The sequence below is a fragment of the Empidonax traillii genome, unplaced genomic scaffold (assembly GCF_003031625.1).
Source record: "Empidonax traillii isolate 1590-97213 ecotype Southwest subspecies unplaced genomic scaffold, ASM303162v1 scaffold337:size667617, whole genome shotgun sequence".
Lineage (NCBI taxonomy): Eukaryota > Metazoa > Chordata > Aves > Passeriformes > Tyrannidae > Empidonax > Empidonax traillii.
In genome coordinates this window covers 179,779-203,709 of record NW_020955530.1, presented here as the reverse complement: position 1 = coordinate 203,709, position 23,931 = coordinate 179,779, and positions in this window count along the sequence as shown.

Genomic DNA, 23,931 nt, shown 5'->3' with positions numbered 1-23,931 from the left:
TTCAGTTAATGATCTTTGTTATGAAAATCAGTTTTATATTTTTGCCATTTCACTTTTGCCATCCAATGTGTGGTATATGAAAGAGTAGACACACTATGTGGAGAGGGCCTACTGTCATTCATAGGACTTACTTAAGGTTTTAATAATGTATTTTGCTTTTACCTTATTGGACACCATAAGCACATTCAAATTACAAATTAAAGTCAACTTTTCCATATGTCAAGGGCCTGATGGACTACTTAATCTGAGAAAAAGATTCTGTTTGGTGACAACCAGCTCTGGGCTAGTGCACACCCACGTTTACGTTCCAATTTTACATCACGTCTCTTATGGTCTGAATTAGACGATGCATGATGAAATCATTGAATACATGCATTTTGATTCAAGTTATCTGGAAAAGTCCAAGACTTAATGAGAACCACAGCAAAACCCCAGAGCTGCCTTTTATTAACTACTGTTAAAAAATGTGGCTTCAGTATCCTGGTTTGATAGCGAGAGAGGGAAGATCAGTCTAGCCTGGGAATGCTCTTCCTGTGTGGAAACTGAGAGTCAAGAAGCTAGAGCATGCCCTGTTTGACAGAGAACGACTTTATTTTCTTTGGCTGGCAAACACAAAAATATAAACCCTGTATTCCTTGGAGGAGGAGCAGAATGCAGGGCTGCAGGCAAGTGCCAGGGTTAGCCCTGTTCAAAACCGGGGCCTTATGTGCAAACTGGTGGAAAGTAAACAACTCACTAGTTCATGTGTCTGAGGAAAAATGATACGGGGCCAGAATTAATTAGTAGCAGGTACTGACTGTGGAAAATGGCTGAGTGTCAAACTGAAGGCCTGAGCGTGAATACTTTGTTAGTCTGCTCTGAGGTGTCCTGCACTTCAGGGTCGAGTTGAAACACACTGAGACCCAAAGATGTCCACAATGTTGGAACAGCTGCATCTTAACTCTTATTCTTAGGTTTTCTTGAATAAATATCACCAGGGCTGAGACCTATCATAAAAGGCTTTAGAAAGCTGACAAGGTAACAAAGACGCCTCACAAAATAGGTCTCAAGCTGAATGCCGTGCTAATATTCTCTAATCCTAAAGAACTTTTCAAACAAACATATCCCTACAGAGGTCTATTTACTCAACAACTGGCATTTAAAACAGGTATATTACCAAGATCCAGCATTCTGTGCCTCTGTTTATATTCTGAAAATCAATATCACAAGAAGAGGGAAAGGATCTTGGCTCTTGTTATCCTTGTAGCTTTACAATTCCTTCTTTCCCCACTCCCTCCTGAGATGTCTGTGAATAGCTAGGAATGAATAATGTCTTAATTGCCCATGAAAAGTATACTTAACTGCTAATATAAATATATACTCAGAACAAGGACTTCAGGCTACAGAATGTCTTATTATTGAGGATTTGTAATCATTAACTAAGTGGGTAAATGAAGTAAGATCTGCTTGATTTCTCAAATGTAAGATTGTATCAGCTTGTTGATAGGACTAAAACAAATTCTATTTTGGTTTTAGTTTATTTCTGTTTATCTCTTTCCTCTGATTCTCAATGCACTTGTGAAGGAGAAAAGAAAGATGAGGAAAGAAAAATAAATATACAGCCTATTTCATTATATCAGTTGTATACTGCATCTCTGAAAGAAAAGCAGTAAGTCTACAGACAAGTGTAAAAGAGAAATAACTAAGTCACCAGAGCTCTTCCAGTCATTGCTCAGGGATTCATCTTATGAAGTTTTAGATCTCTTTAACTTTGGGTTTGCATCTATACTTGTCTGCCTCTTTGTCTTTCAGCATGTCTCGTGGCAGGGCAGAATATCTCAGAGAGCAAGGGTCTATGAGACAGGGAGGTGTCCTGGTGAAGTGTCCCAGGAGATGCTGCAGAGGATCTTGGCTCCTACTCATCCCTAACATTCACTTTGCTTAACTTCATGAAACGTATCGTGGTCATGGGTGCTGAAGACAAATTTAAATTTACTTTTTGTGTCTGATGATCAGCACGAATAAGGCATCTTTGTGCATCTTCTGACCTTAGCACAATCCTGTGTATATCAGCACTGCCCTGTCCATGAGGCAACACCACTGACACTGGTACCCCACCAACCCATGGGTTAGCAAGCACTTTTTGCACTGCTTCCCAGCTGTCTCTCCCTCGGAGATTATGCAGATGCCAGGTGGTCTTCTTGGGGGTACCAAAACATGGCTTTGCTCCAATGTAAGAAATGTATTTATAGGGGATTTGTTTGGTTTTATTTGTCTTACCCCAGGGATGTGCTTGAGCAACAAAGCTCCTTGTAACCATGCTATCCACATTATCTATCTCTTCTTGGCACTAGAGTTCAAAGGTGTTCACAGAGTTGGAAAGCATCACTACCCTTGGATTTGGGTGTATGGAAACTGAAGCATGGACATAGCATTTAGTTCAACAAACACCACCCCCAGTGCTACACCAGTTATCTTGTGTAATCTCACAGAACCCAACAGCAGTGTAAAAGGAAAACTCTTATGAAAGGCTGCTGGAATGTCATTGCTCAAATGATATGAGTTCAGTGTGTTGTGTGGTGTCAAAGTGACTCCAGCAGTTTCCATGGGCAAGCCCCTCTACATGTGACCTGAATGCAGGGGGGAGGAGCATGCCAGAGATAACCAAGATAATTCAATGATGTTCTAATGCATGAGCTTCAGGGCCAGACTGCCTAATGGTTGGATTCAGAGTGACAAGGCAGCATGGTGACAAATGGCTGCAACAACTGAGACCTAGAATAGTAGGATTATTAAGGTTGGAATAGACCCTTAAAATCATCGAGTTCAACCATAAACATAACACCACCAGTACACCACTAAACCAGTCCACCAATTCAAGACTGAACTTGAGCATAAGCTTTCAAAGGCAGCAGATACATGGTGTATATCTGCAGACCAAGCCAGTACCTTTTCACCTGTTGACTCATTCTCCATGGGTTATGATAGCTCACAGGGACACGCTGATCGAGCTGTGTACGTATTGACAGCTTCATTGCGTGCAAAACTGTGCTGTTCTGGGCTTTCACTTCCAGATGTTGAAGGGCTGTGTGTGCAGGAGCAATGGGAGGTTAACACCAAGAGCAGCCTAATGTGGGGAACTAACAGCTGTATGAGCCACCTCTTCCTTCTCCAGGTGGATTCATGATTCCATGTAACTCAAGACTACGTACACATCTTCATATCTCCCCGTATAGAATTGAGGATTCTGTGGCTGGAAGTATCATGGGGGATTAAAAAAATTGCAAAAATATTGCCCCTTCATATTATTCCAAATGATGTTCCAAAGATGATGTTCCAAAATCTGAGAGGAGGCTAAGTTCTGTTGTGACTTGTGGTTTTGAAGATTCTGCAGCAAGGTTTTGATCTCCACTGCATGGATTAGAAAAGTTATCTGCAAATAAATATTTCTTTGAAGACAGACTCCTCCTAGCTCAATTTATACAGTCAGTTTATACTGAGTGTGGGCCTGAATTCTCCTCTGGCTGGACTAGACTTCCTCTCAAAATTAAATGTTGATGAGATAATTTCTTGCAGATACCGATTGTCCAGCAAAAGAATTTAGCACATAAAATAATGTGAAGGACCTGGCAGAAGTGCAGAAGAGAGAAACCCCTGAGTCAGATCACTCAGTATCACCTCTGCCTGTTGTATCTGCAGCAGCGGATACATTAATGTTCATAGTTTTACTTAAAGCTTCCTTTACCTTGGTAAAAGTCACAAAAAAGCAAAATAGCAAATGAACCTGTTGTCAATTCTTAGAGCTTCCTTGATATTACAGAATTTACAGGGCAGAAGTCACACACAGTTTTGTCTATAACTTTCCAATGTAAAGATCATTTCATAAATCACAGACTAAAAAAAGAAAGATTTGGAAAGGAAAAAAAAAAACTTATTTTTGATGTTTTTTTCAGTGGTAAAGAAAGGGAGAGGAATCGTACATAAATAAAAAATATTTAATTTCAAATAGTAATGTTCCCTAGAAAGGTATATCAAAAAATGTTTAATTGAAAATAAATTAATTATATTTTTTAATTTCATATTGAAAGTTTGTGCTACAAGTGTTATTTTTAAAATAAATATTCATTTTTCCGTAAGACACATTTTCTAAGGAAAAAATATACACATCATACTTCACGCAAGTAAAGAATATGAGCATGTTATCATTTTCTTTGAAGCATCCAGTCACTGAATGTAGCTATCTTAAATGTTTGCTTGCAGCCATGGAAACGACATGTGTTTCCCCTTTTGGCACCATAATGACTTTATCAGGACTCTAAAACTGTGGAACATCAGTGTTTAAAAACCAAAAAGGAATTCAGCTTCTCTTGTGAGTCTTTTGTGTTATCTCTGTAAAAGGTCTAACACTCTTTTGCTTCAGAGAAGTGAAAGCATTGACATCTTTCCAGTAATTCCTGAAATTCAGTGATTTCCCAGAGGAATGGAGAGACAGGTATCTCCTATGTTGCAGCAGAGGTGATGGAGATGGAGATGGATGGAAGCAAGGGCAGGGGAATAGTGAGAGGTCACATATTTTCTAAGACTTGCTTGTACAGGTGGAAAGAAACAGAAAATTCCTAATCTAAGTTTTGAAGTGCTCAGGACCCAAAAGAAGAAAATACCAGTACTGACAAGCCTCTTCTTGCAGGTGGAGACTGCTTCAGTAGGTGTGGGAAATACCTGAGCATTTACGAAGTGAGTGGAAGATTGAGCTGGCCAAAGTCTGTAAAGGTGGTAGAGAAGTTCTAATAGGAGAGGAATGACTCTCACTCAGAAAATTTCTGATAAAACTTCTCAGCCTTTGCTGAAGGAAAGGAAGGGGAGGATTTCATGTTTTCATTCTGGGTTGTGCACCCCAAAGAGACATTCCACATTTTGGAGGTAAGTCCAGACTAGCAGGATTTAAATTTGTCATTGTTAATCTACTTCTGAGGTGATTCATCTCAATCTATCACTGTATTTTGAACTTCATAAAAGAGAATTTGCTTTGGCTGATGCTGAGGGAGGGGCTAGACCATCTGTTGTTGCAGTTATTGGGGGATTAACATCAACAAAGAGAATGTGAGCATTACAGTTAAGGTCCAGGTTCCTTAACTGAGCCTGGTCCTCTTCCAATTGTCATTTTTGTGATACCAGGTTCCATCCAGAGCTTACTACCAAGAACAGTTTGGCTTAGGCCTTAACTGCAATCAGATAGATAATCAGTAATTTTGCCAGTGTAAGCAACCCAGGTAATACAGCATGTGACCTGGTACAGCAGGTGCTGGAAAATTCAGATGGAGCAACAGAAATCCTCAGTCTTTGTGCCATTGCACCACACCAAACTCCTGCCTTTGGTGCACACAGCTACTTCCAAGCTGCCCTGGGGTAGGAGCATCCCTGTGTGGCAGCTTCCCAGGCGCATCCTGGCAGGTTATGCCATCCTCTCGGGATCTCCATCCAAGGGCAGTGCACATATACCCAAGATACTGGTGCTGATGCAAATGCAGGCAGCTGAAGCAGAGCTGCAAAGCCCATGTCATCCATCAGGGGTAGTGCCAGCAGCCCCTGGTGTGCAGTGCTCCCTCTCCTATTGCTGCGGGCAGGGAGCGATACCCCCCTGCCACGCTTCATCCTGCTTTTTCAGGCAGAGCTGAACAGTCAGCAGTGTGACATGTCCAAGGCCACCCAGAATGAGCACAGAGCTTGGAATAGGATCCATGTCTCCTCACTCCCAAGCTCAAGGGGGGGCAGTTTTGCCTTTTTTTTTTTTTTTTTTAAGGAAAAAGACCTTCCTTCCTGTAGGTTGCCGAGCTCCCTGGCACCGGCTGTTGCGCACAGCCCCGGCTTCGGCCCCGCACAAGAATGAACTGGGCACAATTTCCAAGCGATGCAAGGGCTGTCTGCTGGGACACAGGGAGACAGGCTTCCAATCCAAACAATGCAGGGAAAGCCTTATGCAAAATCGCTTCTCCATCCCCTTCCTTCCCACCCTTTCTCTTTGCCATCATGCTGACAGAGGATGTTTCTCCTGGCTGTGGCCTGGCTGCTGCTGCTGCGCTCTCAGCATGGGCTTCTGCAGCCCCCCGGGGGAGAAGGGCTGTTTCATAGAGAGGTTCAGCATTTCATAAATTGGCTTCAATTTCCATGGGTGTGAAACCCAGCCTTCTCTTAAGTATTCCATAAAGGAAACTTCCCCCAACCCATTAAAATAGAGGGGGAAACAGATAATTAAATAAATAAATGGGTTTTTTCTCAGGCAATTCCAAATGGTTTGTTCCAAGGAAAGAGATTTTTTTTTTTTTCCTTTTAGATACTGAGTGCTCATACAGAGGCTGGCTGTGGGTGAAGGGGCTGGAGGGCCCTGTGTAACTCCCACTTGCCCCAGCACTCCTACACCATCCATGTGGTGGGGGATGCCACTGTCAGCGTTGAGGCACAAGAAGAGGAAATTTAAATCCAAAGTTATATCCAAAAGAAAAGCCAAAGCAATTTTTAAATTTCAATATGTCAAAATGGCACATTTTGACAGTGTCAGAACTTTTACTCTCTTTTGCATATGATTGTGGGAAAGTTTTCAGTTACGGTGACACTTCAATGCCTGAGAAGAAAGGCTTCTATCAAAGTTTTTCTAAGTAGTCCCAGAGAACATGATTTATTTCTTAATGAAATCCATTTTTTAATGGATTAAATACTATTCTCTTGGTTTTCAAAACACAGTTCTGTGGAGGAGAACTAGGGAAAAGGAATGACTCCAGGTGCACTCAGACCTGAATCCTGGTCACAGCTTTGCCACTTGATCTGTTGTACTTAAGAATGTCCCTTGGCACAGCCACTTTTTCCTGTTAAAAACAACAGAAACACCTCTTGCAAGAGCCTGTTTATGGTGCTGACAGGAAGCACCAAATTAACCAAAAATACATGTGTGCTGTATGGGATCAGTGCATCTCAACCCTTTGCTGTGTCTGCAGTTGTGCTTGGCAGAGCATGGCCAGAGGTTCTGCTCTTCTTTTCTAACACCTTTTTTCTTTTTTTTTCTGAATAAGAGAGCATGAATGACTGCAAATAACAGAGACTTGAGATGCACAAGAGATATTTGACTTTTTGTAGGAATTTGCCCCTGATCTCAAAAATCAGACCCTCCTCCAGGGTTTGAAATCTGGCATCGAAAGAGCAGACCACCATAAATCATTAGTCACCTCTGGAAATCACAGCCAATTCTGCACAAAATGAGAAAACCTTCCGCTGGAAGTTAAAAGAACAATCCATAAGTGGTTTTAGCAGCTACTGTGTGTCCCTGCTGTACTAAGTTATTTAACCTGAGACTAAGTTTCTTCCCAGGCTCCTAGCCCAACATGGCATGTTTTCTCTGCTGGAGATTCAGTTCTTGTACATCATGTAGTAAATATAAAAAAGGAGGTTTACAGCCCACTGAATAGAGAAATCTCTTTCCAGGTCAATGCAAGAAATTATAGAGCATTGGAAAGCCCTAGTTTTATCTCCTGCCAAAGGAGGGATTAAGCTACAATGATTCCCAGGCCCAGGGTCTTTTTTTTTCCCTTTGCCTCTGCCTTCTTTGAGTGCAAATTGACAGAGACGAGTTTTCACTCCAAACAGCTGTCTGTTATTTGAATGGAGTCAGTTCCTAATCCCACACATGACTGCCATCAGAGGCTGCTGTAGTGGAAATGTTTCTAGTATCAAAACAAAGCCTCTGGCACAAAGATCTGTTTGAGAGGGCTCTGCCGTAACCTCTGCTTTCAAATACTATCTTTTCTCTAAAGGCACTGCTTTGCTGGCTACCAGACTAGTCATTACCCATTTAATGGGTAGACTGTGTGGCAGTTCGCTCAGAAGGGCGTGCGGGAAAGGCGCTGAAGCTCTGCCAGCTCCATCAGAGGGCAATGGGACCCACCCAGCAGAAAGCAGGGGCCTCTCAAAGCTCTGCACCCACCACGACTGAGGCAGTTGCCCAGGCAGAGCTCTGGTAGGGACACGCTGTCACCCTGGAGTTGGGCTGCAGGGAGTGCCAGTGCTGTCCAGCAGCAGTGAGACATCTGTGGGAGGTGTGCCCAGGAGAAGGAACTCCCTCTCCATGACCAAACTCTGGGAGGAGGTGAGTTGGTTGAGGAGTGTCAGGGAGAGTGAGAGAGACTGACAGCTGGAATCACGCCCTGCCTTCGCTGGGACAAGCACAGCAGGCAGACAGGACACACAATATGGAGCATTCCCTAACCCTGTCTCTGCGTGGCTGAACACAGTGACCTGAGGGATTTGGGGCAATGGCAGGCCCTGCTTGACTGGCCCAATCTCATTCCATGTCAAGGTGACTGGCATAGCAGATGAGAGAAAGCCTGTGCATGCTGTCTGGGTAGACTGTTGTAAAGCCTTTGACACTATTTCCCACAGCATTCTCCTGGAGAAACTGGCTGCTTGCGGCTTGGATGGGAGCACTGTCCACTGGGTAAAAAGCTGGCTGGATGGCCAGGCCCAGAGAGGGGTGGGGAATAGAGTTCCCACCAGTGGTGGCCAGTCACCAGTGGTGTCCCTCAAGCATGCTCAGCTAGTTTGCAGGTGACACCAAGTTGGGCAGGAGTGCTGAAGGGCAGGAAGGCTCTGGAGAAGGATCTGGACAGGCTGAATTGATGGCCCAAAACCAGTGATCTGAGGTTCAACAATACCAAGTGCCAGGTCCTGTCCTCAGGTAACGACAACCCCCAGCAGTGCTACAGGCTGGGGGCAGAGTGGCTGGAAAGCTGCCCAGAGGAAAAGATCCTTGGAGTGCTGGTTGACAGTGGCTGAACATGAGCCAGCATGTGCCCAAGTAGCCAAGAAGGCCAATGGCATCCTGGCTTAGATCAGCAACAGCGTGGGCAGCAGGAGCAGGGCAGTGATTGTGCCCCTGTACTCGACACTGGTAGGGCCACACCTCAAATGCTGTGTTCAGTTTGGGGCACCTCACAACAAGAAAGTCATTGAGGTGCTGGAGTGTGTCCAGAGGAGGGCAACAAAGCTGTGGAAGGGTCTGGAGCACAGGTGTGATGAGGAGCAGCTGAAGGTGCTGGGCGTGTTCAGCCTGGAGAAAAGGAGGCTCAGGGAGAGGTCTTATTACCCTCAACAACAAGGAGGTTGTAGTGCCCTGGGGGTCACTCTCTTCTCCCAAATAAAAAGTGATGGGACCAGAGGAAATGGCCTCAAGCTGTGCCAGGGGAGGTTTGGATTGGACATTGGGGAAAATTTCTTCATGAAAAAGGTTGTTGAACACAGTGCCCAGGGCTATGGTGGAGTCACCACCTCTGGAGTTATTTAAAAAAATGTGTAGATGTGGCACTTGGGGACATGATTTTGTGGTGAACTTGGCAGGTTAACAGTTGAAGTCGATGATCTTAAAGGTCTTTTCCAACTGTAATGATTCTATGATTCTATGAATTAAGAAAAGATGCACTCTATTTTGCATAATTATAAAGGAGGAAAATCAACATAAGATGCTCAAATGAAAATCAGTTGTTGGAATCCTTCTATTTATTTTTTCTTTTAATGTGTGTTTTCCCTCCTTCAGTTTTCATTTGGAAATCAGAGCTTCAAGTGAAGTGGGCTGAAATAATGAATGGGATTGTTCTGAGAATTTTACTTCCCAAAGATCAGTTGCTGGAAGTGCTCATACCGACCATTAATACTAAAATGTCTAAGAGTTTAGGTAAAATAAACACTCTCAGTATTTATGTAGTTACTTGCCAATCCATACTTGTTTTTTAAAAAACTCGAAAGATCATGCTCTGCTGATCTACATAGCATTTAATTCCAAATATTCTTGCATTTGCTTGCCTCAGATTAGGGAGAAATATCTCAGATGGTGCAATAATTTTGCTTAGCTTGGGATGTCATGGAAGAGTTAAGTTTTCTTACTGCTCGTGTTGACCATTTCCTTCCTGAATTTTGGCAAAGGGCTTGCTCTTGTTTGCCTGGTGCCTTATTGGTAAGACCATGAGAGCAACACTTCTGTTGTTAAAAACTCCTTCCACCCATTCCATCAGGACCTGTTCACACAGGTGAAGCAAGGACACTGCACCTTGTCTTGGTCACACTTATAGTATGAAGACCTGTCACTGAGTTAAAAACATGTGAAAGGAGATTGACCTTTCATTAGTGCTGCAGAAGACCAGCACACCAAGTTTCTGAATAGATGCTGAAACCAGGACTGAACTGGTCATGTTTAAGTATCCAAATTTGCATGTTTTTGGTTAGGAGAGGGGATGAAAATTTGGTCTCAACATCACAAAGCAAGATTCAGGGAACTCAAGTCACTTGCTAAGAGCTGCACAGACACTTCAGATTAGGAGTAGGGACGTGCCTGGGATCCAAATATGAGGCTATCATTTCTGCTAGAAAGCACAGAAAGGGAAGATGCATTCTCCAATGCCAGAATGACTCTGCTGGGCTGCAGTGCCCTTATCTTCCTCAGAACACTCTTCACATCAAAGTACAGCAACACAGGTCCCACTTCTCCCACTGCCAGAGTTGCTTTGGTTCAAAGTGGGTCAGGAAAATATTCTCTTGGTCTTCAAGGTGCCTTCCATTCCAAAACATTTTAGGATTCTATGCAAGCAACCATGCTGAAGATAGACCCTGCAGGGGAAAAGAGATCAGTCAGCAGAAAATGGTACATGAATTGGCAAAACACGCACAGTGGGCAGGGCTGGAGCTTGATGGGCCTTGACAGTGCTGGTACAGCCCCTACAAAGGCACGTCAAGCGCTTTAGATAATGAAAAGCTCGGTGCTGAAGCATGTCTCTCTAATTAATTACTGCATTTGGCACAGTAATCCCTCTGAAATTGACTTAATGCTCAGTTCAAGAAGCTTTGGAAGCTCTGGCAGGGTCGGCTGCCCTGCCGGCGGCTGCTATTGGGACCCTCCGAGGTGCCCGGCTGGCTCTCCCTGCTTGCTGGGGGCACACAGTGGTTGGTGCCAGTTGTACTTCCATGGTGAAAGGAATGGCCTGCCAAAGCAAAAGGCATGATGAAGGGACAGTTCAGTCAGGTTGGTAATCAAACACTGGCTTGTGGCTGTAGAGCACCCTCAGTTTAAAACTGGTATTCCCTCCCTTCCTTCATCTGCAGCTCACCAACGCACTGAGCTCCTATTTGTAATATCATGTCCCTTATGGGGAAACACCAACAACTAGGAACAGTTTTCAATCCATACTGAAAAGCTACTCAACAACACCTAATAAGGAGCAATTCAAATCAGCCCCTTGGGAGGCTCCTGCAGGGAGTCACAGCTGGGTCAGAACCACAGACATCTCCTTTGAGCTGCTGTGGAGACAGTGTGAGGACAGATCCAAATGATGGGCTCCAGAGCCTGTCCTTGAGCTAATCCATCAGTTACACCAACCCAGCAATCAGTGGTAGAAATCCAAGGAGAAAAGCCTCTTAGGGGTAGTGGGGCACAAAAGATGCATAAGGGGTTATGGGGAGGGATGTCTTCTGCACAGTCTGTGTGTGTCTTTGTGCAAAGGCAATAAAACCAGAAATGTATGTTTGTTTATTTGTTCTTGCACATTAGTAGATATTTCCCTTTTCATTGCTGAAATAGCTGGCCATCTTGGAGACATAATCCATCCTGCTTTCAAAATTATCAAGGTGACTTCAGTCCAAAACCATGAGGTCCTTGCTCGTTTGCCTGGAAGCCAGGGAATTTTACTCAGCTCTCTGTCCTGCATGACCTAAAGCATCTGTCCTGACACAGCAGAAGCAATGCCTAACAGTAGCCCATGGGCAGGAACAAGTGGGATTTCTGGAAAACAAGGACATCTCAAGCCAACTTCTCGACTAGACCTAAGATTTTTTTGGAACTGTCCTTTAGCTGTTCTTTAGCTCAGGAGATTCTCCATTTTCCTGTGTAAAGTGCAAATAAAACTCTTCTGCATTTGACAGATTTTGTCTGAAGGGAGGTATTGATGTCTATTGATGGAGACCGTTCAATTGCCTAGGCAGGTGACACCATCTGCGAAAGGTTATTTACATCTGCATTTTCTCACAGTTTGGGACAAGGTGATAGTAATGGCAGAGTGTCCTTGGATGTCAATAGAAACTTCAGACTCTACTTGCTATCACAGCAGTAGAAGAGGGATGTTACCTCTAAAAAATGTTTCTAACTGACAGGAAGATTTTCTTTCCAAGTAAGCAGCAGTGTTCACTATGATGGCTTACTGTGGAGGTAAATTTGGGCAGGTTTAATTTTTAACATTTTTCAGAATTTTGTGGGGACATTTTTTCTGAAACAGCAAAAAACTTTGAAGAAAGAATTTAAATGAAAAATCCCTTTTGGACCATTCCCCAGCTCCTCTTCCAGAGAAGACATACCTTAATCTACAGCATTTCCAGGTCAGAAAACAATTGGATTTTTGTATCATTTCAAAGAACAGAAAATAGTCAAAGCCTCTTTGCAGAGTGGGTAGGCAGAGAAAAACTGATCTCTAATGTTTGGAATCTAAATTTCACTGTTGTAAGACAGCGAAGAAGCTCGCAGTAATTACCCTAGTGGTAGAGGAATGGTTGGCTTGTATTTTTATTTTCTTCCCAAGCAGCTTTTCTGGTCTGTAAACCTGTGCAGATCGTGTTCAAAATTGCTGTAACTGACACTCAGGTCAATTTGTGAGGCATCCCAAAGGTTGAATCTACAGTGCCATTTTTTGGGAGGGTTTTGCCTTTCCTGGGCCTTGCCAGGAACAGATATGTGGAGGTGGAGGGGATGACATGAAATGCTTTAATCAAATGCTTTTGTTAATGCACATCCCACAAGCCACAAATGCTCCAGACAAACTCTGCCAAGCGTTGCTTAAAAGTTTTCCCTCTGAGAAACAACCTCTCCTCATCATCATCCTGGCTCATCACAGCTCAGCAGAGTGTTAGAGTGATCTAACACTGTGCTCCTGAGACCCTGTGCTCCTGAGGGCATTGGGTGAGAGGAGGATAAAGGTTGCTGCAAGTAGGAACCTTCAGATAAGGCTGTCCCAGCTCTGTTTTCCTCCATGGCCACCAATCCGCTTCTCATCCGTGAGCCTCTCCCTTGCTTTCCCTGCTTTGAAACAAAAGGTCCGTTCAGGGAATGCCAAAGTGCAACTGGATAGAAATGAAAAAAAGCCATCATCTTTCCCTCTGGTCCTCTTAGGGTGTCTGAAAGGGCATGCTCAGCATGCAAAAAAAACCTGCTGACTTCACACTCTGCTGGAGAAGGCGATTTGAAACCAACAAAAATAATTGTCGCTGTGTTTAGCCATAAAAGCACTAAGGGCCTGGCAGTGTCAAACCCAGGAGAAAATAAATTGCCAGTTCATGAGCACTCTCTACAATGTATCCTGAAATGAAGTTTTCTTTTTTTTTTCCAAAAAAAAAAAAAAAAAGCTGAGATGAGGGAGAGCCTAGCAAGGTATATTTCATGTCTAGGGATATTGTTTTAGTGGTGAGCAATACTCTGTAGGATCTTGAATGATGGCATAGGAAAGAAAAAATAAAAGCCCTGCTTACACTGATTGCCTGTTGGATCACATAGTAAATCTGAGGTAAAGTGTTTTATTTGAAGGGACAGGCAAAAGAGCTACAAAAGCAACGGCGTGACATGATCTACCTTTTTCAAAGTACCTATAATTTTGGATGCCCAGCCTGAGACACAGTAAAATCTGACTTCAGAAGGGTGAAGAGCTCATTACAGTCTCCAAACTGCTAGCATATTTTAACCCTGAAAAATGAAGGTGCCTAGTACTACACCTACAGGGGATCAGACCTGTGGGGATCAGATGATCCATAATAATGCCTGGTTTTACTCTCTAGCTCTGCCAATCTCCCTAATGTTGCCCTTCACCTTTACACCTTTACAACCTCACCTAAAGCCACCAGCCACTTTTGAAAACCAAAGCCAAAACCAGAGTGTTATAACAGTTTTCAGAGATCATGAGGGCATGAGGGAAAGCCATGTTCAAGTAATCTTTTGTTGAATGTTCTAACAAAATTAAACAGAATATGGTAGAATGTAGAGATTAAAAAGTCGGGTAGAAAATACAGTGTTGTTTGTGTTTCCTTTTCCATGTTGTTTACCCTTACATTGGTAACCTCCTAATTTAGCCTTGTTTGTCTCAGCAGTGTTAGCTGCACAGCATGAGGGACTTCATTTTCAACCCAAAGCTGTCTCCTGCGTGTTGTTAAACATCCATGCAGATCTTAAACATGTCTGGTATTTACAGGCCCACCTCTGAATGTCTTGCTCAGTGTATAAAAACATCCTGTCTATGAAGAAGGACACACTGTTCCTGTGATATTGACACGTCATCTTTTAATTAAGCAAAAAAAAATGCCCACTCAGTGAGTCCAGAATGATGTGGTGAGCGTGAAGACAGCAGTTAACCCAGAGAGCTGAGGAGGAAAATTGACAGTACGCAGAAGTAGGGATGGGTTTGAAAAAGAGTCAGCCAGTGATCTTTTTCTTTGGAAACATACAAATGGATGGAAAGCACTGGCTAGCAAGCAAGGAGGGAAGTTGGGTTTATGTGTCTTTTTGGCCCATCTACCACAGAAATCTTGGTACCCCCGAGAAGGGAGGAATGTCCCCGCCAAACAAACAGAAGTAGAAATGCCAGCGTCTGTCTTCCAGAGCAAGAGGTCTGTTCTGCTTGGACAAGGTGACCACAATTTTCACCCTTGAGGCTGGAAGTGTCCTGAAGAAGACTGAACCAAAAAGCAGGTTGTTTTTTCTCTTGTTCACATCTGCCATCCCTTGGCTACAGACGCAGTCAGATTTCACAAAGGCAAAATTAGTTTCTCAAAAAAAGGAAGAAGGCTGAACACACAGCTGCCGGGTACTGGAAAACACTCCCTGCTGCATGCAAAACCTTGTATCACATTTTTAATTAGATGTGACAGCTCATGGTTCAAGCATGTGAGGAATTCCAGGCTGGATGAAAAGGGACCGGGCAGAGATCAATAGGGATAAAGAGGCAGCGATAAGAAGAAGGACCTGCTTAATCTTGTTTTTATCTCTGTTTATTTATCCTCTGTCAGTGGTGTTCTCCTGATCAAACACACAGGCATGTAGGATCCAGTGCACTTACTCCTTACGACATGACAATAACAACAGAGCTGGCGCTCACATCCCCGTCCACCCTATCCCTTGGCAAACAGGGTCGTCTGCTGGCTGACACGAAGCCATCCCATCGCTGCCGTGTTTGCTCTCGGGCACTTATCGGTTCGTCAGGGCACTCAGCTCGGCGTGTCTCCTTTGCCTGCCCTTACAGCGATAGCCAGTGTCGCTCCTCTCCCACACCTTCACACTTGACAACTTGCATAGTGGCGGGGCTGGAGATCCAGGAGGTGTCAGAGAATGGAGGTGCTTGGCCCTCGTCTCCTGCTGCCTTAAGGAGACCAACTCTTCTCAAACTGCTTTTACTCTGCAACACATTTAATTTTTTTAGTGTGTAGAAATCACAGTTTTCATTGCTTTTCAAAAAAACCCAAAACACTCTGCAGCTGAGAGGGTGAGGGCCCTGGTGGAGCTCAGGAGGGAGCACCACATGCAAGTCAAGACAGGGCTGGACACTTATTTATTAGACCTCATTGTCAGAGTTAAGTGGGGATTTCATCTCTGATTTACACTCTTTCTGATAGCTCTGCTCTATTTCAACTCCAAATTTGGACCCAAAATATATATCTCTGCTCTTGGGGTTTCACCAGCCTGTTTATACAAAGCAGGGGCACTGGGCAGCCTCTTCAGTGGAGAGACCTGCAGGAAAATCCCTGGCTGGGATTTTCATGAGATGTGGGACCCCATACCAGGGGTTCTGTACCAGGAACCTTTTCACTGCCTGAATGCACAAGGAAATCAAGTCCCAGGGCAGTTGCTTGATTTAGAGCAGCTGAGGGTAGAGAAGGATTTTTGGAGAGCACGTGTGCTGTGACTCCAGAGGAGAAATCAGTACAGAATATATGGCAGCCCATACCTAGCCATATATTCTCTGGGCTGTTCCCACTCCTCAGGCTTGTTGAATAAACCTAATTCAAGCAAGGCTATTTTTAAATATCACTACATCTATTTCCAGGATAATTTGTCTGCCAAAAGTGATCCCTTCCATTTGCCTTCCATTCAAGGTTTTTCTATGTGAAACTTGCACAAGATAAAATATTTCCAGCATTGTCCTAATTCCCATCAATCTCTACTGCAAGTTAGCAATTTCTGTAAGGTACTACAAAACTTTAATCATCATAACCACTAGCACATCATAGGTTTAACTTCAAGTCTAGGTCGATGTAGAGGGAAGATTCTGATGACACATTTAAGCACTTGCACTGGCAGTGACATTACCAAAAAGTGAATACAGCACCTTCATAAACCCAGATCAATGTCTTTCTAGACTTAGAAATTTCACTGAAATACCCAAGCTAAACTTACTCAGTTTAGGCTGTTGCTGTAACCTGCAGAGGTTTCCTGGATTGAGCTGGTTTGTCTTGCACCTTTTTTTGGTGGTGCCTCATTCTTTCTGCTGTCTAAGGAGAAGACCTTGAGTGATTGTGTACCTTGCTTAAATAGCAACACTTGCAACAGATTAATCAGGCCAAGACGTTTTTACAAATCACTTTTAACTTCCTTGTCACCTTTGAGATAAGTGAAGGCTTCACAGGTGTTCTATACCAAGAGAGAAATGTTTGCTTTACAGTTTCCCAGTGTTCACTGGGGACAGAGCGTGTCTTTGAGGTGGGATGCTGTTGTCCAAAATGAGTCAGAAAGATCTCCTGATAAGATCACTAGCCAACAAACCAGCCATGTTTAAATGATGTAGAGCTCCTAAGTTTGCTTTCGTAGATGAGGCTTGCAGCTGACACTTCTCTAGTTATAGTGTTGCTTACTTGTCTGCACAAAACAATGTCCAAGACTTACACATCTCTAGGAGATTAAAGCTGCTGCTTTTTTTTTTTTTTTTTTTTTTTTTTTTTTTGGCATACCCTCCAAGATTGTCCAAGCAATGGGAGGTAAAAATCCCTAAACTACCAGTTGTTTTTCACTACGTATTCAGTTTCTTTGTCAATAGGCTTTGTCTTTTTTTATGATGTGTTCACACCACGAAGAAACTCTGTGTGTCCCCTCCTAATCCTTCCCTAAACCTCCCCCTTACCATTACCCTTGTCATGACCCCTGCAGCTATCAGAGAGCTGTTCCACTTCTAATTATATCAGTAGTAGTTACTGATCACCTTGCTATCACCTTGATCCTCTTTGTCTAATTAGCTATCTCCATCTTCTGCAGGTAGGCACAAGAATCAGATTTCTTAGATGATATCCTGACACAGATATTAATAGCAACTATTTTAACTGTATTTGGGCTTGCAAGGGCTTCATCAGTGAGTGGTGTGAGGACATCCCAACTTAATGAGCTACCTGGGATCTGGATGCACTTGGGAGGAGCTGGAGGATTTAGACTTGGACTGCTCCTTACCAAGCTACCCTTCCTATCCCTCAAACAAATTCAAATTAAGTAACTTTTAATATTATCTAGCCCTGGTCAGAAGAGAAATACACAGATCAGATTTGGCATTGAACCTCAGCACACAGGATGAAATCTAGCCTGTGTTCTCCTATAGTATGAGCATATTCTCATTCAGAGTCCTCTGTTAGAAAAAACAGGAACTTGTGAAATATGGATCTGAGTTCAGATTCAGATCCAGAACTCTAGGTTTATTCAGATCCAAGAGAAAAAGAGAGAGTGAAAATGAAGGAAAGGGGAGTGAAGAAGAAAATGTAGGGGAAAACTCTACTGCATCGTAGGAAGGAAAGGCAAAGCATGTTATTAAATTTTAATGATATATTAGTTTTTGGTTGAATGCTTCTTTTGGATTTCTCTTCTAACACCTTTGTCTGTGTTATTCATTTGTTCAAACTGGCTATCTCTCAGTCTGCTGAAGAAATACAGCTTCCCTCTGGTCTTTAAGGTGTGGCAAGCAATGCCTGCCAACTGTTTTTGCTCTCCTTGGGGATTGAGTCTGGGTTCCTGCTGTCATTTTCTCCTTTTGGGTCTTCATCCATGGCTGATACCTACAAATATGCCAAGTGAGAACACTGTGTAATTTTGCTTACCCACACACAGTGGTATCTCTTGTCCCAAACACTCCATGGCCATTTCTTTTTCTGATCTGACATCTTGCCTGATACCTTGGCCAGTTTGGAGCAGGCAGCACTTTTCCATGACAAGTGAGTGGTGGAATGTGTTTAGCACAGACCAGAGTAAACAGGCAAAGGTGTACATGATCATCTCTCCCATGGAAATGGAGCCAGACAGTGACTAAGAAGGTCTTTTAAGAAGTATGTTTGTGGTTTTGGTGACCTTTTAGAAGAAATGCATCTCCTATCCCATTTCTTCAACCAAATCTGGCCTGCCTTGATAAATGTATAGCTGGGGTGATTGCTTTGCATCCAGTCTTACAGTCCATGGTTGCATATGGTATTTGGAGAACTAATTTCCTTCTTTTCCTGAGAGGTCATGCTCTTTCCACTGCTTGCCTGTGTAAATGGAGGAAGGGATTTTTTTTTTATTTTTTTTTTAAAGACTGCTCTACTCACTTGATGCCCTCAATGAACTCAAAGTTTTATCAGCTGGTTTCTGAAAGTCAGACCTGCTGATTCCCCATCAAGACTGAATTCACCTGCAGCAAGCAAGATGCCTCTAAGTATAGCCATGATTTTCATACTAGAAAGGGAGTGTTCATGTTCGCACTTGTGTGGGTGATCCACAGATGGTCCCATCCAAGAAAGGTGAGGAGCTTGTGCATAAACCTGTTTTTGTTTTCACACCCACCAGAAGAAGCATCCTAAAGCAGGTGTGTTTATGTTAATGTGTTGAACTTTCTCATAGATAAAGCAGAGCTGAAAGGAGGAGCTTTCATTCCTAGTCTTGTGGGTGCTCTAAAGATTGACCCAGTTGCAAAGCACCTTGAATTAAAATGGTTTGGAGTTTAGGAGATCTGGTTTTTCACTTGTCACTGCCATCCCTCCCTGTACATCTAGGGCTGTTGCCCCAAGACAGGTCCCCCAAGTCCAGCTCCAAGATTTGTGAGAGCACTGTCTGGTGCTTCTTGGACAGGGATAGTGACCCTAAGGCAGAAATCTTTCATGTGGAGAAAAAATAATGTCATTTTAAGATGTGGCATACCTCACTGAGTATGGTTCACCTACTGTCAGCTGGGCATTTTTTAAAGGTGCTCCAGAGATGTTCAGGAACTATATATCAGGCCAAAGAAGAGTAAGTAGCTCATTAGGTGTAGGTTTTTTAAATGATGTCTAAGGGAAAGTGGTATTATTTCCACGTCTTGAGCCCATGATTGTTACTCTGATTAACTACCTGATAACATCCAGATTTAAAATTTCCAAAGTAGGGATTGCAGACGTGTTCTGTATCTAACATCAGCTCCTGACAGGGATCAAATGTCTGTGGGAGGATACTAAACGCAATTACACAGTATAAAGACTAAATGAAAGTATTGTTCAGGCTGTTTGATTTTAGCTCTTTTTTAATTGCTTACTTTATTCCGAGGCAGTTCAAAGATCATTGAGGTACCTTTGCCTTCTCTTGTCCTGTCTCTGAAACTGAAGGCAGTATTTAAAAATACTGAAATTAAGAGTCCAGGCTACCCAGGTGTGTAAACTGGGCACAGCACTCTGACAGCAGTGATGGCCTGGTGAGCAGGCTGATCCTGAGAAAGTGAACTCATACAGCATGAGCTTAAAAACTTTACAGTAGAGATAAGGAAGGATCTGCACATTATTCAATAAATCTCAAACGCCTGGTGATCCAGATGGTCCCTTTGCTCTTTTACTGATGTGTGATCATTAGCAGAGATGTGTAGCCCATCAGTAAATCAACCTAAATACTTTGTTATAATAGTCCTCATTACAAAACATTGATAGATTAACTGTGCTCCATTTCAGTTTATGAGCAAAGCTCTTTGCTCTCTCTGGCAGTGTGATTAATGTGAGGTTCACATACTTAACATTAGAGACCAGTATTTATGGCCTTAAAAACATCAAGAATAAAGCAAAATGTCTGCTGTGACAGCATATATAGTACAAGTGTCAAATCTTATCAAGGATACTCTCATCCATTATAGCTTCAAGAGGTGCTATCATTTACCAAGCTGACCCGGCAGACCTCAGAGCCTCATTGTAACATTCTTTGTATGGTAATCCAGTTAAGAGCAGAATGAAGTGAGACATAGCTTAACACTTTCATATACTCAATAAAAACATTACTGGGAAAGAAATCATCAGCAAGTCAGTCAAAGTCACTCTTCTCCAAGGAAGAAAGATGGAGTCAAACTAAGCCAAGTAAAGTGATTTTCTCCCTCCCTTGATGCACAAAAAATTGTGAGCGGTGGTGTTGCTATTGATATGTGGGTGGCAAATTTGAGGGTAAGATTGAGGCATGGTCCAGGCCAAGCCATGATATCAACCTTTGCAATGGTTAGTATTGTTTTCAATTATGCTATTCCTTAATCAAGGAGTTTGAAACTTAGCTGGGGCTTGCAAAAGAGTTACAATGTGTTTGCAATGCGGCTTGAAAGCCTCAGGGAGCACAGTCCCCATTTATACTGAAGAGATTACTGGCCTCAGAATCCAAAATCATGAGTGATGGAAACAGATTAAATTGTCTCAAGTTTTTAAGTCCTGTTGCAAAGTCAAACTGCTCAGAAAGTCCTGGATTGCTCTCCACCTTCTGCACATCTGGGATGTGCCTGTAATAGTCACGATCTGCTTGAGGAGCTGCACTCTCAGTGGTTGCCATCACATCATGCTTCATAGATGAGCTCAGAGACAGCTTGACCAGGTTGATTTATTATTTGTCCTAGAATAGGACAGGTGTTACTGAATGACTAATACTGGCCCTACTCAAGACATCAGTTTAAGCACTCAAAGGCACTTAAACATGCCCATAATCACAGATATACCTCAGTATCACTGTCTTCAAGGAGACACCAACATGCAGTTACAGTCTTAAGTACCTTCATGAGTCAGGGCCAGTATTTGATTAAACTACTTGTGGCATTTGTGAAAATACTGTCAGATTGTGAAAGTTTCATTGACATAAGGCTGAGTAATTGTTTGTCCAGAAATGTGAAGGACTGTCATCCAGCTATCTCTCTTTGTCTGAACTGGTTCAAGAGACACTTCTCTTGTGTGCTGAGGGTGAGGAACTGCAAAGTGCTCCAGTGTGCCTTGGTTTCAGTGTACATTTCAGTGGGTTTAAGGCATGCAGTGAGAGGGAGTTTCAGAAATTGTCATTTCTTGGACATGTTTTGCCATGTCTAAACCCAAAGAAACTATGTGCAGGATCAGGCTGTGAACCAATAAAATACAAACAACAGATAGGACTAAGTTTGGAAGGAAACCAAAATGCCTTTAAAAATTCAACCAGCTTTATCCACAGGCCTGTACATCAAATGAACAGTCTGTTTCTCAAAGGGGAAATTTTAACTGGCATCATAATACACTACCCAACTTCCATCCAACGGTACATCTCATGCCAGACCTGCAGGCAGTGTTGTTTCACATCACCCCCATAATCTGAGGGTTAAAATGCTATCTGCCACTAGCTGAGAAAAGGGTTTGGATGCTTTCTGGTTTGGAAAAGTTTCTTTTTGATGATAAAGAGCTTTCAAATTCAGCTGTGAGTTGTAGTTAAATCACTGTCTCTAAATGCCTGGAGTCAGTGACAGCTTTCTTGAGCTGTGCGGGGATGGAGCTTACAAAGTGTCTCCATTTGATGTAAAGGGGGTGGTGGTTTGCTGAGGAGTACACATTTATCCAAAGATTTATTGGGGGAGAGGGCAGGCTTGTGCCAGACTTGAAAGAGAACATGCTTCTGTGAGATAAATTCATTTTTGTGTTTATTTATCTAGAGTAGAAAAACGGTCCTGCCTAGTAGAGCATATGCTGGGCGTAATGAAAGACAAACGTCAGCTTTGGAAGCAAAACACCCATTCATCAAAGGACAGGGAAGGACAAACAACTTGTTCATTAAAACACAATTGAAAGGTGGCTTCTCCTCTCCACTCCACCTGCTTTCCCAAGTTGGGGGCTGCATGTGAAACTGCTGCTCTCTTCACTTTCTACTTACGCTCTGTCTTGGAGTAGATGAAAGGCTTTTCCCGTCTCAGAGATGGGAAAAAACCCCTCTAACCTAGACCCACAGTACTTAACTATCTTTTTCTTCACTGTTTTGAAGAAGGCCATGTCTGCATTCAACCCAAGCCTGTTGTGACTGATCCTGGCTGAAGGACTGACTCCATACCTGGGCCAAATTCTGGACATCACTCTCTGATCTGTCAAGTCCTCGTGGCGGGTGCTGGAAGCTGGTAATATGATACATCCCAAGGATCCCTCTGAATAGGAGGAAGCAATCAAAACCTTCTAAATTTTCCCAGGATGGGAAAGCAATTTCCTCCTGCAGCTGTAAGAATGGAGCAGATTGAAAGGACTGAGGGAAAGCAATTATTGCCCTTTGATGAGTCTATCAGGAAGCTGAGACCGGCTCATTGGTGTGAATAAACATTTTTGTCTTTGACCTAAATGTCTGTATAAATCCACAAAAAGAAATCATCATCTTAGTGTGTCTAGTGTCTATATCCCTGCATGCAATGCTGATTTCTTTTATGAATTATCATACAGATATATGGACATAAATAAGTAATAAGTAAATGAATAAGGACAATAGCCATACCACGTGGTAGGTATCCCAGATAAATCCACCAGAGCTTGTACTCTGGCTAGTTTCTATTGTTCACCACTGCCCTGTTCATTTTTTTTTTATTATTGTTTTGTTGTTGTTGTTGTTTGTGGGTTTTTTTGGTGTTGTGTTGGTTGGGGTTTTTTTTATTTTTTTTTGGTTGGTTGGTTGGTTTTTTTGTTTGTTTGGGGTTTTTTTTTGCTTGTTTGGGGGTTTTTTTGCCAATCTTTAATGAGGTTTTTGATTCTGTCCATCATAATATCATTCATCTGGAAGCCATGATTAATTAATTTCAGTAAAACCATGACAAAGAAACACAAGTGTTTCTATGGCTGTACTTATAGACCATCTTATTATTTATTACACATGAAAGCTTGAGATTAGAAAATTACTGAATCACTGGTTGATTTCTTACACATTTCTGATGTGAAGACACAGTTCAGTTGAGTCCCTTAAAAACAGGTCAGCTGAGCCCAAAAGTTCATGTTTACAGTTCCCAGTTGTCAGCAACAGCTTGCTGCTTAAAAAAAAAAAAAAAAAAAAAAGGAGACTTTGAGACTCCTCTTTAAGTGTAGATTAGATATAAAAAGAAATGAGTGGAAGAGAAAAATCCAGCTTTACACTTGGAATCTCCAGACTGGACCCGAGAAGAAACAATACAGCTTCAATCTGGGAACACCTTGTAAAACCAAAGCCTAAGAAAAATGTGCGTAGGTAAAATTACTCACCATCCTGATCGCAAAACATCAGTGCTGACATTTCTTTGGATGTAACTGGAAACTTACTAACGATGATCCACTTTAGCTGGGGATTTTCTTAACCTATAAAGTTCAAGTAGCTGTTTCTTCTCCCCAGACCACTGATCTGGCTTTGCCGACTTTGAGACTAAATAGACGCCTTGTGCAAGTGACCTTATTGACAACGCCTGGCACACAGGCTTCTATTTTCAAAAAGTGAGCAAGCAGACACCCAGGTTTAACTTGTGACCTATTAATATACCTAGCTGGGACACAGAAAGGCCACAGACATCTCAAATGGTGCATTTGTTTGTTTGAATAGCATATTACTTTGTGCCCACGCACAGTCCAAGCCTGAGACTTGTAGGCCAGGAAGGAGCTGCAGTGTAAGCCGAACCACCTGGGGAAGAGCTGGGGTAGAAAGTGGCAAACTCCTCC